A 12,853-nucleotide genomic window follows, 5' to 3' on the forward strand; every position below is an offset into this window, starting at 1 on the left:
GAAAAGCTTTACTCTGATCAGAATATTTCAAAAAACTTTCCCCGTGGCATCCAAGACTCAGGTTCCCACTTTTTACTCAAGGAGAAATATAATAGCTATTGGGGTGAAATAAATGAAGTCCAAACCTATCCCAAGGCTCCAAAGCCTGGTGGAGGCCTCTAATCAAAAGCAGAGAATATGAAGCAGGTTCAGTGTCTGGTTCTTTATTCATAATTGGTTCCTATTGGGTTTTTTGCATTGATGGCTTCTTAGTCATTATTATCCCAATCAAACCAGCTTTCACTATGATATTCCATATCCCATTTTCATCGCTGCATGAAGTATAGTATTGAAAGGACCAGGCATCTTTCACGAAGCACAACAGGACATTGATAACCATGCAGATTAACTCCCAATCCAGTCTCAGGTCTTGTTTCTTACTTTATGATTTTTTTTTTCTACACCAGCAGACTTTCCCTCATCAGGCTGATGATGGCTCACTTCATGCATACCACTCGAGACTTCTCTATAGTATAAAATAGAAGATCAAAAGCAGGTAGGAAAAAAGAGGGAATGAAATGAAAATTGAAAGAGATATAGTTGGAAGGAAACAAAAGTTTATAAAAGATGAGCTCAAGTTTCATGTTGGTGATGATTAGTCTTGTAAAACCTTCTGGGGCCTGTGGAAACATCTGCTTGTCTAAAATCCAGTTTTTTTTTTTTTTTTTTTTTAGACTTCTCATAATGAGCAGCTCTTCTCCCATTTGAAGGATACAGACTTTTCTGAATAAGTGTGGTAGGGCCAGGGATTTGAGCACTCAGCCACACGCCACAGAGCCAGGCACATGGAAGACAGCTGATTCCACCGATCTGAGGACTTGGGTAAGTGCCCAGCACTTAAGCCACCTAATGTGACTGCAAATGTTCCCCTTTCAGTAAGCATGGAAATTCATATTAATTTAATAGTGTTTTATGATGCAAGGAAGCCTCTAGTAAAACTCTTCTGATAGTGTGATTCCAGGGACGTGTAGAAGCTAGACTGGGAATTAAATATACCAAAAGGAAAAACATCTTCCCATATTTGGGAGCAGAAAGATAGAAACAAAACTTTACTTTGTGAACTGTATTCCCATGCATCCAAAATATTTTGATTAAATTTGTAGAAAGAACTGACCTTTTAGGAAACTTCTTCAATTCTAATGTTAGAGCTTCAGGTCAAATGTTGGACAGGTTTTTCCACACCATTGTATTCCAGGCTTGAGTCCTATACATGGTCCACCAACAATTGGCTTCGGCCCACAGATGTTCCATTAATAGAAACAAGCAGGCAATTTACATTTGAGATTTCTTATCTGAGTTCTATCATACCATAAAATGTTGGCTGAATATGGCATCATCGCTCACTGCAAAAATGATATGATAGTTAAAAATAATTATAATATATTTTTTTAATGAAAATTATTTTAAAGATGAACCTAGTATTGTTAGAATTGACATGGAATCTCACATAACCTGGGAAAAGTCATCCGTGACTTAGAGGGAATGTTGTGATTTCCATTTCTTGGGTGATCTCTAAGGCTCCTTCTTTCCAAGATTGCCTTTGGTAAAACCGGTTGTTTGGGGTGTTAAGAAAGATACCTCACTTCTTAGATTCCAGTGTTGGAGATAATAATCTTTTTGGTTTTTAGGAGTGTGACATTATTTGTTTTGCTACTGTAAATTGGTTTCTCATAATTCATTTTAAGGGCCAAACAAAAACAATTCTAAACTGTTTGTTTAAATAAACTTGGTAGCAAAACAAAGGAGTTGATTTTAGTTAAAACCTTAATATTTCTTTTAATACACAGTAGAAAATACTTCTTTATTATGCTTTCTTATGAGGCACGTATTAGAACTATTATTTGAACCATTGCTCCTAGTTATACATTTTTTAATGTCCCTAAATGAATTTTGATTTTTCTTCACTGATAGTTATAATGGTTAGAAGAATATATGTCTCTATGTCCATTTTCTTTAGAGATTTTCAGAAATGTCCTGAAAATCAAATATAGTCATCATTCGGTTCAGTTCAGTTCAGTCGCTCAGTTGTGTCTGACTCTTTGTGACTCCATGGACTGCAGAACACCAGGCTTCAGTTAATAGTCATATAATGTAGTAGCAAGATCATGTAAAATATTAAAACAAATTCTACATTCCTTGTAAGACATTTAAAACTTTTGCCCCCTCTTTAAAGAAGGCCTATAATAATATGAGAAGATAATAAAAATTGAATTTTTCTGCAAGGAAATCTTGTTTTAAAGGTAACTTTTGAACTATGAGCAGATGCTCAGACTATTATCTATTTAGTTAAGGTATCAAAGAGAATTACTGGCAATTTATGCTTCTGTAGCTTTTTCAAAAGCTTGAATAGTGTTAAGTTCATTAGGAGAGAATGATAAATCTTCTGCATCATTTAAACACCTATTAGCAGTATTGCTTCAATGAATTCAACTTTTTGTTTAATTTACCAAATTCATGTGCTTTTTCTTTTCCTGTATTTAAACTGGAATGTAAACTGAGTCAAGAATAAAAATTAAACTTGATCTGGATTGTTATGTTTTGTCTTCATTACAAAATGATATACCTGGAAACCAGGCGTAACAGCTTCACTGCTGCTGCTGCTCCTAAGTCAGTTCAGTCGTGTCTGACTCTGTATGACCCCATAGAAGGCAACCCACCAGGCTCCCTTGTCCCTGGGATTCTCCAGGCAAGAACACTGGAGTGGGTTGCCATTTCCTCTCCAATGCATGAAAGTGAAAAGTGAAAGGGAAGTTGCTCAGTCGTGTCCGACTCTTCACGACCTCATGGACTGCAGCCCACCAGGCTCCTCTGTCCATGGGATTTTCCAGGCAAGAGTACTGGAGTGGGGTGCCATCGCCTTCTCCGAACAGCTTCACTAAAATATGATAAAGTTAATATTAGCCTGAGTTTACAGATTCAGAGTCATTGATGATTGTTATTAGATATCTTGTTATTTGACTTCAAGTGAGGAAATATAGGAATTTCAAACTCTAAAGACTTCAGTGATGAGGGAAAAGAAAAAAAAAAAGTATGCCTCAAAAAAGTAAATGGTCAATTCCCTAGTTCAGTAGTAGTTTTCCAAATATTTTAAGAACATTGTAGTAAGTATTTGGTGGTAAAGAACCCATTTGCAAATTCAGGAGATATAAGAGACTCAGGTTCAATTTCTGGGTCAGGAAGATCCTCTGGAGGAAGAAATGGCAATCCACTCCAGGATTTTGCCCGGAGAATCCCATCGACAGAGTTGCCTGGTTGGCTATAGTCCATGGGGTCACAAAGAGTCCTACAAGACTGAAGCCACTTAGCACACAATGGCCTTTAACCAAGGTTTACAGAAAAAATATGTTACTGCGAAAACAATATTGACTGAAAGAAATCCCCTTAGAAATGTACTGTGTCCTATTTCATAGATTTACATGTTGTATGTATGATATCCGTATACTAATTGTTTAAAGCAGGATCTCTAAACTCTGTAAAGGGTAGACAGTGACAATTTTAGTCTTTTTGGTCTCAGTCATGACTACTCAAATTTGATATGGTAGCCTTAGAAAAATACATACACAAGTGAGTGTAGTGATATTTCAATAATATTTCATTTGCAGATAATGGAATTTTAAAAAAGTGGCATTGAAACATGTGAAACGTCATGTATGAAACGAGATGCCAGTCAGGGTTTAGTGCACGATGCTGGATGCTTGGGGCTGGTGCACTGGGACGACCCAGAGGGATGGTGTGGGGAGGGAGGAGGGAGGAGGATTCAGGATGGGGAACACATGTATACTAATTAAATAAAAAAAAATAAAATAAAATAAATATTTAGGTTAGCAGAGTAAAATTTATTTACTTTGTAAATAAATTAATTCATACTCTGGATTATCTCTATAAATTCATGTGACTTGTATTCTAATATGCTTTTCTGAGTAGAAGAGGAATAAATGGAGTTATAAATAGCCACCAAAAAAAATAAATAAATAAAAATAAAAAAAATAAAAAAGTTTTTTGGCCAAACTCCACCTTTGCTTGGATCTTAGTTCCTTGATCAGGGATTAAACCCTTGCCTCTTGCAGTGGAAGCACAATCGTAACTACTGGGCAACCAGGGAATTCCAAAAAGTCTAGAATTTTAAAATTTCATATAATTTTGGCTTTTCATGAAATGAAAGAAATGAAAGATTTTTTCAATCATTTAAAAATGTGAAAACTGCTTTTGTTCATGATACATACAAAAATAGAGGATGGGTAGAATTCAGCCTACTGTTTACTGAGCCCTGGTTTAAAGCATTAATTTTCTAGAATTCACAGTAGGCTATATGTAAGGAATATGAAAACCAAAATTAGATACATGTTTATTTATGGGCTTTTTTATTTTTATTTTTTTAAGACTCAATGCAGCCAATAATTTATTTATTTATTTATATTTATAAGTAAATACTTTTTATTTTTAATATAAATTTATTTATTTTAATTGGAGGCTAATTACTTTACAATGTTGTATTGGTTTTGCCATACATTGACATGAATCTGCCACGGATGTACATGTGTTCCCCATCCTGAACCCCCCTCCCACATCCCTCCCCATCTCATCCCTCTGGGTCATCCCAGTGCACCAGCCCCGAGCACCCTGTATCATGCATCAAACCTGGACTGGCGATTCGTTTCACATATAATATACATGTTTTAATGCCGTTCTCCCTAATCATCCCAACCTCTCCCTCTCCCACAGAGTCCAAAAGACTGTTCTATGGGCTTTTTTAAAGTAACAAAGTCATATAGAGAACCAACTCAGCAAAGTTAAATTTAGATTAATATGACATTTTGTTATTTTTATTGCTGTGTATGTGAAAAATTCAGATACTGGATACACAAAAAGTTTTGCTTGTTTAAAAGGTAACTGAGACCAAATGAAAATGTCACTGGCTTTATTTGTTATGTTAAGATTTTCTTTAAAATGAGGTTAACTTTAAACTTTCAATAATATTATAGTCATTTAATATGAAATCAAATCATTAGTATAAGAAGGAAGACCATTTATTGTCAAAATGTAGAATTTAAAATATGATATTTGTTTAAATATGCTTATCTAATAAATAGCCAGTGTTCATATAACTGCACTCTTATTGGAACATACCATCATTAAACCACTGAATGAAAATTTTTTGTACATTACATGAATTATACTTTCAAATTAAGCCATTTTCTTGTAGGTAAGATACACTATGGAATTGGAAAGAAAAAAACTCATGGCTAACTTTTCTTTTTGTTTCAAATGTAATTAATAATACTTTGGATATAAGAAATTAATATATTTGATAGTTTTTAAAATACTAATCTTCTAGAAATTTTAAGTCATTATCATAGAATACATTTTAAAAACTTACCTTTATTAGTGTACTATGTATATTTGTATTCATATGGTTGAATTCTGGCACAGCAACTCTATTTAAGAACTTATTTTGAATAAGTATTTAAAATTAAAGTATATATATCTGCATTTTAAAATTCCTTACTTTATCAATTCTATCATAGAATGTGTTCCATCAATGATAGCGGAGTGAAAGGAGACTTAGGAAGGGACTATAATTAATTAACTTTTGTGGGTTTTAGTTTGTAAAAAATTTAAGAGCTTAGAAATGTTATTTACAGGACATAAAGGTATTAGATGAACTTTTTTTTTTAAAGTGAAGTAATTAAAGCTATTCAAAGAACATAAAAATGCTAGCTGAATGTTTAAAAAAACTTGGAATCAGGTAACTAAACTCAATCAATTTTTACTCTAAGTTTTATAGGTGTAATTTCAAATCAGAGTTCTAGACCTAAAATCTCATTTTAAAAAAATTCAGTTCAGTTGCTGAGTCGTGTTCAACTCTTTGGACTTCAGCATTCCAGACTTCCTTGTCCATTACCAACTCCCAGAGCCTACTCAAACTCATGTCTATTGAGTTGATGATGCCATACAACCATCTCATCCTCTGTCGTTCCCTTCTCCTCTTGCCTTCAATCTTTCCCAGCATCAGGGTCTTTTCTACAGAGTCAGTTCTTCACATCAGGTGGACAAATTATTGGAGTTTCAGCTTCGACATCAGTCCTTCCAATGAATATTCAAGACTGATTTCCTTTAGAATGGACTGGTTGGGTCTCCTTGCAGTCCAAGGGACTCTCAAGAGTCTTCTCCAACACCACAGTTCAAAAGAATCAATTCTTCGGTGCTCAGCTTTCTTTAGAGTCCAACTCTCACATCCATACATGACCACTGGAAAAACCATAGCTTTGACTAGACAGACCTTTGTTGCAAAGTAATGTCTCTGCTTTTTAATATGCTGTCTAAGTTGGTCATAACTTTGCTTCCAAGGAGTAAGCATCTTTTAATTTCATGGCTGCAGTCACCATCTGCAGTGATTTTGGAGCCCCCCAAATAAAATCTGTCACTGTTTCTATTGCTTTCCCATCTATTTGCCATGAAGTAATGGGACTGGATGCCATGATCTTAGTTTTCTGAATGTTGAGTTTTAAGCCAACTTTTTCACTCTCCTCTTTCACTTTCATCAAGAGACTCTGTAGTTCTTCTTCACTTTCTGCCCTAAGGGTGGTGTCATCTGCATATCTGAGATTATTGATATTTCTCTGAGCAATCTTGATTCCAGTTTGTGCTTCATCCATCCCAGCACTCCTCATGATGTACTCTGCATATAAGTTAAATAAGCATGGTGACAATATACAGCCTTGACGTACTCCTTTTCCTAGTTTAATGTCCAGTTCTAACTGTTGCTTCCTGACCTGCATACAGATTTCTCAGGAAGCAGGTCAGGTGGTCTGGTATTCCCATCTCTTTCAGAATTTTCCAGTTTGTTTTGATCCACACAGTCAAGGGCTTTAGTGTTATCAATAAAGCAGAAATAGATGTTTTTCTGGAACTCTCTGGCTTTTTCTATGATCCAACACATGTTGGCTACTTGATCTCTGATTCCCCTGCCTTTTCTAAATGCAGCTTGAACATCTGGAAGTCCACAGTTCACGTACTGTTGAAGCCCGGCTTGGAGAATTTTGAGAATTACTTTACTAGCGTGTGAGATAAGTGCAACTGTGTGGTAGTTTGAACGTCCTTTGCAGTGCCTTTCTTTGATATTGGAATGAAAACTGACCTTTTCCAGTCCTGTGGCCATTGCTGATTTTTCCAATTTTGCTGGCATATTGAGTGCAGCACTTTCACAGCATTGTCTTTTAGGGTTTGAAATACTTCAGGTGGAATTCCATCACCTCCACTAATTTAATTTAAAAATTAAAGCCACATAAAAATCAATACAAATAATTTCTAGTGATGAGTGTGTGAATTTGAGGATTTTAATTTAAGTGACATTTTGCTGAAATTAAAAATTTTAACTTCATTAGTGATGTGATTCTTAAATTAAGTATTATCATGGTTCTACATTTTTACAGTGTTTTACTATCAGTAGCACTTTTGTAACAAGATAATCATTCATTGGGAAAAGGCAATGGCACCCCACTCCAGTATTGTTGCCCGGAAAATCCCATGGATGGAGGAGCCTGGTAGGCTGCAATCCATGGGGTTGCTAAGAGTCAAACACGACTGTGCGACTTCACTTTCACGCATTGGAGAAGGAAATGGCAACCCACTCCAGTGTTCTTGCCTGGAGAATCCCATGGATGGAGAAGCCTGGTAGGCTCCAGTCCATGGGGTCGCACAGAGTCGGACATGACTGAAGTGACTTAGCAGCAGCAGCAGTAATCATTCATTTAACAAACATATCTTGAGAATCTACAGTGGACCTCGCATTATGCTAAATTCTAAATACAAAGATGAATATAATGTTCTTGCCTTCATGAAATTTACAGGTTTATTAAGGGATATCAATGGAGAAGGCAATGGCACCCCACTCCAGTACTCTTGCCTGGAAAATCCCATGGATGGAGGAGCCTGGTAGGCTGCAGTCCATGGGGTCGCTAAGAGTCGGGCACGACTGAGCGACTTCACTTTCACTTTTCACTTTCATGCATTGGAGAAGGAAATGGCAACCCACTCCAGTGTTCTTGCCTGGAGAATCCCAGGGACGGGGGAGCCTGGTGGGCTGCCGTCTATGGGGTCGCACAGAGTTGGACATGACTGAAGTGACTTAGCAGCAGCAGCAGCAGCAAGGGATATCAAAGATGCCAAAATCTGGGATGATTTTGACAGCAGGAGGCATTTGGCAGTGTCTGGGATATGAAGTGCTCATTACTTGAGGGGGAGTTCCAGTAGACAGTTGGTAGAAGCCAGGGATGCCTTTAAACATCCTACAATTCTATTAAAACATCCTACAACAAAGAATTTATCCAGTCTAAAATGTCAATAGTGCTGGCTTTGATAAACCTTGTTCTAAGTGTAACACATTTTTAAAACTATTATAGAATGCTGTAAAGACTCTGATGGTCAATTTGACAACTCAATAAACAAGAACAGTTGTCATGATAGAGGAATATATTGAAAAAAGACCTGTGTTTGAGCTGATTCTTGAAAGGCTGAATGGAATTGGAAAGAAGAGTTTTCCAAACAAAGTCAGCCAAGTGAGCAAAGCTATAGATGTGTAAAATAACCTCTAATTTTTGGGAACTATGCAAAGTCTAGAGTGGGTTGGTTGGTTGGATGTTGGAGTTTAAAGACCTGAAGTTGGGCAGGTGAGTAGGAAAAGGTATTAGAAATGATGAAGCAATTTGAGCAGGTGCATATGATCAAAGCAGTCCATTTGTAGGATTCATCAGCCATGGTATGAAGTGTCATGATTATTTGAGGAAACAATAAAATCCTACTTCACTTGACTAGAGAAGAACCACAAGAGGATAAGTCTCCCAGTGGGAAAGAAGATTCCCTACTTCTTTTCCTATAAATGTTTTGCTTCTGATTCAATATCTTTCACTTTATTTGTCAGAACTATATCAAAGCAACCATAGTTGAACCTTAACTCATTTTCTGTAGTTTCATAAATATGTTATGTTGCTGACTGGCTGACTCTTGTGGACAAAAGCTGCATGTTGTAACATCAGGTGGCACTGCCCTTCTTTGGAGGTTCTATTTTCAGACTCCTGTTGCAAAGCCATGGTGAAGAAAAAAAATAATCTGCTTACCAATAAAAAATAGACAACTATAAATGAAATCTTAATTGTATCAAAACCTTATTCTTCTGTCTCAGTGGTTCTCAATTTTGGATGCTGCATGCATGCTAAGTCACTTCATTCGTGTCTGACTCTTTGCAACCCATGGACAATAGCCCGCCAGGCTCCTCTGTCCATGGGATTCTCCAGGCAAGAATACTGGAGTGGATTGCCACGCCCTTCTCCAGGGGATCTTCCCAACCCAGGTATTGAACCTGAGTCTCTTACATCTCCTGCATTGGCTGGTTCTTTACCACTAGCACCATCTGGGAGGGATACGTACTCATTAGAATCACTGGAGGGAGAGATTTAGGTTTCAGTATTTCTTAAAACTCCCGAGGTTAATGCAGACAGCTCTGCTATGGATACAGAAAATTAACCTCATACTTTGGCTTTGCAATGATTTCTTTTTAGATTTTTTTCATTGTAAACACATCTTATTTTCATTAAAAGTTAAAATGACTCTTTTTTCTTTTTTTTTTTTTTTTTGCATACGCCAACTTTCAAAGAGTAGCTTTCTGGTTACAAGTGTAACATAACAAGAGGGAACTAGTCTGTAATTTCTTACATGATTCACAAGTTGAATGAGTCTCATGTATGTCACAGAGCAATAACTAGAGATTTGAACATGAAGCTTTGAACAATGATATTTACATTTTCAAAAAGTCTTATTGTGTGCCCGTTTCTGTGATCATATGGTTCACATGGCTAGTGAGTGTGGTGCAATGAAGCAGGGCTGAGTTTGATCTTCCTATGGCTCATTCCATCTTCTTTAGCCATAGATTATATTCTCTGGTCTAGACAGCACTTTTGAAATTGTTGAGTTTTCTTGGTAAAATGCTGGAGAAAATTGTACAGTGCTACTGTGGTTGTATTGACATGAATTCATTCCTGTAAAGAGTAACTAAAAATACCAGCCCCAGTCTTTTGTTTGGGCTTCCCAGGTGGCTCAGTGGTAAAGAATCCGCCTGCCAGTGCAGGAAACATAAGAGATGTGAGTTTGATTCCTGGGTCAGGAAGATCCCTGGGAGAAGGAAATTCTAGTATTCTTGCCTGGGAAATTCCATGGACAGATGAGCCTGGTGGGCTACAGTCAATGGGTTCAGGAAGTTAGACACGACTTAGCAACAACAATTTTTTGTTTACTCATCAGATAGATATTAATTATCTAATTCTGTGCAAGAGGCTGCCTTTTTTTTTCTCCCTCTATCAAGAAACAGAATCTAGGCAAAGAGGGTTCAGTCTTCATTCTTTATGGATTTACAACATTGTACCAGTGAGCAAAAGAGGAATTTATCATTACAAATTGTCTTCTCTCCAGCCCTCAAGGGGTTTTTCAACTGTATTTCTCTTTTCTAGTATCAGTGATCCCTTTGTGAAAAATTTCCTCTAGATACTAACTGCCCTTTAGCTATCTTCCTCATTTTCTCCTTAAATTCAGAAGATTCCTTATATAAGTATTTATCACCTCTACTTCCTTAATATATATTTATAACATTAATCCTCTAAGACATAAATAATGACTCTATAATCCAGCTTTGAGTCCTTACTCAGAACATGGAATATGTTTTCTTTCATCATTGTTCTTGTGAACAGTTAAGGCTGGGAATGCTGTCTTCCTTTTGCTTGCTTCTTTTGTGTGGCAACATGTTTGTGGGTAGGGACCATGTAACCCATGGGTACCATGTTTCTACATTTAGTCTGTAGTCTCTTATGTTTCCAATTTGAGTACCTTTAGACTCTTACGTTCTAAACTCCTGAGTTTCAAACCTCTGACTATAACTCACAGTAAGATATTTTGCATTGTGGACTAGTAAACACACATCCATCTATACATGTACAGCACATACACATTTTACAAAAATAGTCTATCCACTCCATCCTATACTATCCCATATATAGTATGGGATATACACTATCTTGTATATAGTATGGGATATATACAGCAACATTGTTGTTGTTCCTGACCCACTAATATACTAGCACAGTAATTATTTCAAAAGGTTTTTCTAATCTAAACCCACCATTTTCAGCACAGCCTTTGGGTTATAGCATTCTTCTAAATGGGTCAGATAAACTCAAGGGATATTCAGATAGATTGAAAACAAAGCTGTTCTTTGTTTCATTGTTTTGATTTCTGTTTGTGAAGGGAGTTTATTTATTTAGATTTTCAAATATCACAAGAAGGAGAAAATGAGATTATTTTAATGTTTTTGAAAGATCTAATTCCTCCTTTTCTTTAAATCCCATTTATATTTTATCTTTTTCATGGAGTCCTTTAATGAATGGACCACACTAAACACCCACTGAAATTTACTTAGCATTTAAGTATGTATTGCTGGATGACACTTTTTGTGTAATTCTTTGGGTCAGAGACATTTGTCATGATAAGCCTTGGTTTTCATGCTGCTCCTGATAGACTGTTAACCAAAGTGATCTTAAGAGGTGTGGTCTCCTCACCTCTGAGGATTTATGTTTAAATTTGCCAAAGGTACTAGCTGCAATGAAACACTGTCTGGAATTCATCCACTTAAATAATACATCCTTTTGCTCACCTTTTACCTTTGCTCACCTCCTTCCCCTCACTTACCTTTGCTTGGAGAGTGACCATAAGGGCAGTTCACCTTGTCTCTTGTGACCCACAGCTATCTTTAGAGCTTGCTTGGTGCTTCAGATCCCAGAATCCATTTTGGTTTGTGAGAGAGAGCTGAAAATTGTATTTAAAATTATGTCTTTGTTCCTAATTCTGGATATTGTAGGGATATAATTTTATTGGAATTGTGTTCGTCTCATCTGGAATACAAAAAGCTCATAAGCTATCTTCTTAAGAAATGATAATTTTCCTCCCCTTCAAACTCTCATTCTCTAATATCTTGACATCATTGACTCATCCTGTAAATGTAAGGTTGACTTCTGCCTTTTCCCCCACTAACTTTGCTTAATAAAAGATGAAATGTCCTTTTTCAAAGGTTCTATAACCCAGCTTTAGGCCATCACTTAGATCATGTAGGCCCTTATTTTACAGATAACAAGAAAGACCAAGAGAAGCAAAGTGAGTGCCTCCTTATCACAGAGAATAAGCAACCAATAGTTTCCTTAATTTGAGTTTTTATTAAGATAAATTGCAAATAAAAAAGGCAAAACCAATACAAAATTGTAAAGTAAAAAAAAAATAATAAAAAATATAAAAAAAGATATTGAAATAACAGGATAATCTTTAATATTTTTACTGTATTTCCTACACATACAAACTTTTTTTTGATGAGTCATTTTAAAACAGAAATACTGCCTTTCCTTGAAAGTCAAGATTAATGCTTAATCTTTTCCCTTAATTATGATTTTCGGAGTAAGAATTTGATATAATAATCACTTCCAGTGATTGATGACTAACCTTTTACATTCATAAAACAGAAACAATGTGGTGCTTATTGAAATGTTTAAATAGAAAGATTTACATTTTAGGTTTTCTTGGCTTTAACATCGATTCTTGAGTAATGCTTTTGTGCCTATATGCTACTAGATCCAACTACTAAACCTTTGCTGGATCTCATTTCATTATGTCCCAAGTGTTGTACTTTGTGGATGCAATTTTGTTAGCAGATAACTGAGTTAGAGATATTAGAAGTTATTACTATGAAAGCTGCTTTTAGTTACCTCCTTTTATATTACCT

The 12,853-nt window shown here is 36.0% G+C and overlaps 1 protein-coding gene across 2 annotated transcripts in view; it reads left to right on the top strand.

Annotated features, from left to right (window-relative positions):
• The first annotated feature begins 319 nt into the window (after positions 1-319).
• The window catches only part of ZPLD1 (zona pellucida like domain containing 1), an 80,962-nt gene continuing 68,428 nt past the window's right edge, over positions 320-12,853 (top strand). Inside the window, exons 1-2 of one of the 2 annotated variants that reach the window (XM_070787159.1) lie at positions 320-535; positions 714-861. The gene's annotated coding sequence lies outside the window, so the exon portion shown is untranslated. The other variant, XM_070787163.1, reaches the window with a different exon arrangement.

Source organism: Bos indicus, chromosome 1 (genome assembly GCF_029378745.1).
Source record: "Bos indicus isolate NIAB-ARS_2022 breed Sahiwal x Tharparkar chromosome 1, NIAB-ARS_B.indTharparkar_mat_pri_1.0, whole genome shotgun sequence".
Lineage (NCBI taxonomy): Eukaryota > Metazoa > Chordata > Mammalia > Artiodactyla > Bovidae > Bos > Bos indicus.